Raw genomic sequence first — 6,434 nt, 5'->3', positions numbered from 1 at the left:
ATAATCCCTCCTTCAATCTTTTCTTTGATAAAGTGACGATCCACTTCCACGTGTTTCGTCCTGTCGTGCTGAACTGGATTCTCAGAAATGCTGATAGCGGCCTTGTTGTCGCAGAATAATTGACTTCTTCTCTTGGGAGGAAGGCCGATCTCGGTGAGTAGCCGTCTTAGCCACATAATCTCTGTTAGACCACTCTTGATCCCTCGGAATTCAGCTTCGGCACTTGACAATGCTACTACCTTCTGTTTCTTGCTCTTCCAAGTGACCAAATTCCCTCCAACGAAGGTAAAGTATCCTCCAGTAGACTTTCGGTTTATCGGGTTGCTTGCCCAATCAGCGTCGGTGTATCCATCCACTTCAAGATCAGTATTCTTTCTTAGCAGTACTCCGTAACACGCAGTCCCTTTCAAGTAACGCACCACCCTCAGCGCTGCATCCATTCTCCTGAGGTTTGTGCATGAACTGGCTTATGACTCCCACTGCATAGGATATGTCAGGCCTCGTATGGGCGAGATATATTAGCTTACCGACCAGACGCTGATACTCTTCTCGATTGGCGAGCTTCGCTCCATCTTCAAATTTCAAGCCGTGGTTCACCATAAGTGGTATATCTGCCGGCTTGCAGTCAAGAAGCCCGGTTTCTGCGAGGAGATCCAACACATATTTCTTCTGTCGCAGGAATATCCCTTCTCTGGATCGAAGCACCTCAATCCCCAAGAAATATTTGAGAGCCCCCAGATCTTTCATCTCAAATTCTTGAAATAAGTGTTTCTTCAAGTCCTCTATTTCTTCTTCGTCATCCCCGGTTATGATCATATCATCTACATAGATGATTAGACAGGCCACCCGGTCACCCCTTCTTTTAATGAACAAGGTGTGGTCTGATTGGCTTTGGGAGTATCCGTACTTGTTCATGGCTTGTGAGAATCTCCCAAACCATACCCTGGGTGACTGTTTCAATCCGTAGAGGGTCTTCTTTAGTCTGCATACCTGTCCTTCTCCAAATTCACTCGAGTATCCTGGTGGGGCTTCCATGTATACTTCCTCATCTTTCTTCAACTCTCCATGCAGGAAGGCATTCGTCACATCAAACTGGTGTAGCTTCCGATCCTTGCAGGCTGCCACTGAAAGCAACGTTCTGACTGTATTCATCTTTGCCACAGGGGAGAATGTTTCCCCATAGTCGATCCCATAGGTTTGAGTGTACCCTTTTGCTACCAGCCGTGCCTTGTACCTCTCGATGGATCCGTCTGCCCGCCGTTTGATGGTGAACACGTCAGCCGGCTTTTATCCTCGTCGGAGCGCCTGTTCCAAGGTCGATTGGCGGTGGTTGGTGGCTGAGTTGGGCGTCCTCGGTCGATGGCTGCGAGGCCGGAGCCTATTCCGTCTTTCCCGGTTCCTCCAGATCCGACTCCGAGTATGGCATCGTTGTTTGATTCTCGGCGAACGATTCCGTAAGCTTCGCGCACCGTTGGTAAAGGGTCACGCCTAATTATCTCCTTCTTGATTGCATCATATTTATCGTCTAATGCGGTGAGAAATTGATAGAGGCGTAGTGTCTGCTTGTCCATCGGCTTCAATTCTCGTCGATCGATCGATATCCATAGCCCTTGGAACTTATTCCATATGGCTTCGAGCGATGCTCCTTCCTGTCTGTCTGTGTTTGTTTGTCGGTGTAGGTCATAAATCTGGAGTGGGTCGCCCCCGCTGCCATACGTAATGGCGAGACCTTCCCACAGGTCGTACGCCGTCTGATATTGCGATACTTCATTGATCAGGTCTGTCTCTATATTGTTGATTATCCAATTGAATACGCAGTGATCGCGTTGTTGCCATTTCGGAAAGAATGGATCGGTTCGGGCGGGGGGGTTTGTAACTCCATCTATGTGAGACGACAACCCCTTTCCCCCGATTCCTCGATCCATCAGATTTGACCAGAGAGGATAGTTCTCTCCGTTTAGTTTCGGCTTGACTGTGATCTCACCCAATGATTCTGGGTGATGAGGGTGGTATGGTGGTGGGTTTTCCTTGGTTGGCTCAGCGGTTGATTTGAGGCTGGATTGTTTTAGGAACTCCGCGAATTGTGCGGCTAGTTCCGGTGGAAACACCATCATATTTTGGGTGGATATTTCCGTGGCTTGGGTTTTGACGTCGCCGGAGTTGAATTCCTCCGTGTTCGACATGCTGCTGATTTTGCCAAAGGGTTGGGAAAGGTTTAGGGATGATGATGATAATTTTCTGAATCCTTACCCGCTCGTGATACCATATTGAGAGATTGTAGTAATTTTCGATGTATTGATTCATCAATAGGTATGCCTTAATATAGGCCATATTACATTTATGTAAGGTAAGGAATAATCTATTTCTAGACAATGTAATTGTGTATCATTGTACCTATTAATTGATATCAATCACCTATCCATTACATATTTCTTGCCTTCTTCTTCTATGGTAAGTCTTCTTGACAGAAAGAGAAGGAAGTACCTGTGATAATGAGAGGCCAAGATGGCGGAGAATGCCAGATTGAGCAGGAGATGAAAATCCCACCCGCATCATAATATCATATCATGATCTTAGACTCTTATATAAAGTATGTTGATTTACTTTGTGAAGGCTTATTACTTACAGCACAACCGAAGACGGCTCTTCCCATCTCCGCCAACCAAGGGACTGCGGTTACTCACTAATTAATTCATCACCAGATTGCGAGTCCATTGACTTGGGAAGTAAATAGTAGATTATCGAAATCAGCAAAGATGTGGTGTGGAGTAAGACTACTAGTAGACTAGTACAACTCACCAATTACCAATGAGAATGTCCTCCGATGCTCACATATCACATTTTTTTTATTTACTTTTCATTTTATTTTATATATAACTAGTGTATTACAAAATTATTAAGTGATTTTTTTCGCATATATTTATACACCAAATATCAACGTGGCAATGCTGAAAAATAAGTACTCTATATTTCTAATTTACAATAATACAATACTCTCGACTAAAGAAGGATGAAAATGAATTTAAAACATATTTTCTCTATCATAAGAAATATTCAAGACAGGGATTTCAAACATCCACTAGATCAATCTTAGAAGATCTGCAGCTGAGACATAGATAATAGTTTTAGTTCTAGTATTTTTTTATTATGAAACACAGGGAGTATTATATGGGGTTCGGATCTCCTGCCGTGCTCAAAGGCTTAGCCACAGTGGGGGATGTAGTTTCATACACACCATTATTTTATACTCTCTCCGTCTCCAAATAGTATGAACCTTGGGTTCGGCACGAGTTTTAATACATTATTGGTAAAGTAAGAGAGAGAGAGATAGGGAAAGTTTTTTAAGTATTATTAGTGAAGAATGAGTCACCAAAATTGAAAGTTCATACTCTTTGCGGACAGATGAAAAATGAAATAGTGCATACTCTTTAGGGATGGAGGGAGTATAAAAATATTAATATTTTACTTTTTCTAAATATAATATATGTATATTTGAGCAAAGCATGACTTTGAGCATAATAGGGGATCCAAGGTCGTATTAAGTTTTTTTTTTAATAAAGAATGATCGACGATGGTTCCTCATCTACCCCCGAAATGACTCGGACCCCGACCGAACGATTAGAGGTGAAGCGTTTTACCACCAGCTGCGCTTCGTTGTCAAGGTTGAGCTTAGACGACCAACAAGCCACCCAGAACTGGTACCAGCTCGTTTACCAACCACGGGGACCGACGGTCAACTTGACACCGAGAACTGGTACCAGCTAGTCAACCATCACCCCAAGGGAAATTAATCCCCAAGTTGGGCCATCCAGGGGTCGAACACGTGACCTCCAGGATGGCGCGGTATCCGCCCTCATGGCCGCTAGACCAATGGGCTTGGATCCAAGGTCGTATTAAGTTATGTTCCATATCATCAATTAAATGTCAACTCGTCTTCCATGTCTTTTTTAATAAGTTGGAATCTTGTCATTTGGAAACTAACACTCCTATCAAAATTCGTGATATTATTTGCCAAATTTGAACTCCATGAAAAAATTTAAAATTAACGAAAGATATGAGATGTTACACGCCAATAACCATACTATTAGTATTAATTAAGACATGACGCATATGAGTATATATTTTTCAAATTAGTAACGTCTCATTTGGTTGATAAAAGGTTGTTCCAAATCAAGCCGGTCGAATCAGATCGAAGTATCCAACCCAATTAGGGGTGGGAATACGGATATTAGGTATTGGGTTTACCTGTACCCGATCCGATATCTACCGAGTATTGGATACCCAATATCTAATTTTATGGGATTGGGTATTGAAATTTAAGATAAATCGGGTATTGGGTAACCCGAATGAGTATCGGGTATTACCCGAATATCCAACTTACATTATTTAAAGCATTTTTTAAATTAGGTTTAGCCGTTATGGGCTTCAAAGAGCTGGGCTAATTTATTTACTAATTACTACTTACTAGATTAACTTTCTTGAAAACTTATAGTATAAATAAGTTAATCTCTCTTACTCTAGGTCACGGCTTCTCCAAACTCTCACATGCATTCATCTAGATGTCACCATGGTTCGGGAACCGGCGGTTCACGGTTCGGAACCACCGGTTCCGGTTCAAGATTAACATGAACCTGAACCGGCCCGTCCTAGCTTGGGCGGTTCCGGTTCCTGAACCGTGAACCGACGGTTCATGTGAAGGTCCGGAACCGCCGGTTCCTGTCCGGTTCTGGGCCGGTTCAGCCGGTTCGGCGGTTAATTTTTTTTTATTTTTTTAATTGTAATTCAAGTAAAAAATGTAAATATACTTGCATGAATAAAATTAGAATAATGCGATGTACAAATGCAATTTTATTGATACAAATTTCAACTATATTACAAATTACAACTTTAAAATTACAAATTACAACTTAAAAATTATAAATTACAATAGACTTAAAAACTTGATTACAATTTACAGATTACATATTCGAAACAAATGGGAGAAAAAAGAAATAAAGGAAAAGGACTTGAGCTCAACTTAAATTTAAATTTTAAGTTGAGATGCCTACGTATCCCCAATGCTCAATTGCATTTTGGAATCAAAGTCCACGTAGTTCTCTTACCTTGCTTACCTATTTGGTTTGATCGGAGGAATTGGCCTACTCTTCGTCGGGGAAGTAGTCTTGGTCGGGTTGTACTACTTGATTGTCCCAATCCGGTTCTTGGTCTCTAATTTCGGCAGAGCACCAACACATAGACACATAGATGTTAAAAAATAAAATTATGAATTTAATAAAAATGAATTTAAAAAACACAAAAACATATTAGAACTTACTTGCGCTCGAAGAGCGGCTCGCCTTCCCACCTCCTCCGTAACTTGTGCTCTAGACTAGTAGGGGCACGTCGACAATGAGTATCACTTTGATCTTGGGCAATTCCCTTGTCCGGATCACCACCACGACGAGATGAAGACATGATATTTATGGAAATTGAAAGTGGAGAATATAGAGTAGTGTGAATGTGATTGTGTGAATATGATAACGTAAACAACGTGAGTAAATTATGAGCGCAAAAATAACGTAAACAACTTGAGCAATTAGAGAGAATGTGGATAGAGAATAGAGAAATTGAGATTGAGAAGAGAAAGACTTGTTAACACAAGAATGGGTGAGTAGAAATGAAGAGGAAGGGGGTATTTATAGGGAGAAAATGTGATTAAATTAAAAAAAATCAAATTTTTGAAAAACCGCCGGAACCGCCGGCTTCGTCCACGGTTTCTGACGAAAACCGGCAGTTCCGCTGAAGGTTTCTGAAAAGGCTAGTGTGTAGGTCGGAAATAGGCCTGAAAAGCTGCCGGAACCGCCGAACCGCCGGTTACGGTTTGCAAATATTTGGAACCTGAACCGGCCCGGGGAACCGCCGGTGACGGTTCCGAGCCGGTTCAGCCGGTTCGGTTCGGTTTGGGGACCTCTACATTCATCCTTTGGAATAATTATTTTGACTTTTGAATTATATTATTGGTTGCTTCTACAGTTTAATTTAATGTGTAATTTTAATTTTTTACTTACATATTGCGCAATCAATCCTCATAAATATAATCGTATAATTTTAAAATAAGTGACTTGGATTTTTTAATTTTATACTACAAAATAAATGCAACATTAAAGATACTAGTCAATTTAAACATTTCTATATTTATATTAATATATAAAATTTGAATTTTTGTTATTAGTTATTAACACATATTAAAAGTCGGATATTTGGGTACCCGATATGTCGGGTATGGATACCCGGGGCGGGTACTGGATTATCCGAAAATATATCAGGTTGTGTTATGGGTAGACATTTTAGATGATTTTCGGGTTTGGATCCCGGTTTTTTTGAGTCGGGGTATACATGGGTACTTGTATTCCCACCCCTAAACACAATGTTCTCATTTCATGTGACCGTTCATA

The sequence above is a fragment of the Salvia splendens genome, chromosome 11, assembly GCF_004379255.2.
Source record: "Salvia splendens isolate huo1 chromosome 11, SspV2, whole genome shotgun sequence".
NCBI classification, from domain to species: Eukaryota; Viridiplantae; Streptophyta; class Magnoliopsida; order Lamiales; family Lamiaceae; genus Salvia; species Salvia splendens.
Note: the sequence above shows the minus strand (reverse complement) of the source record.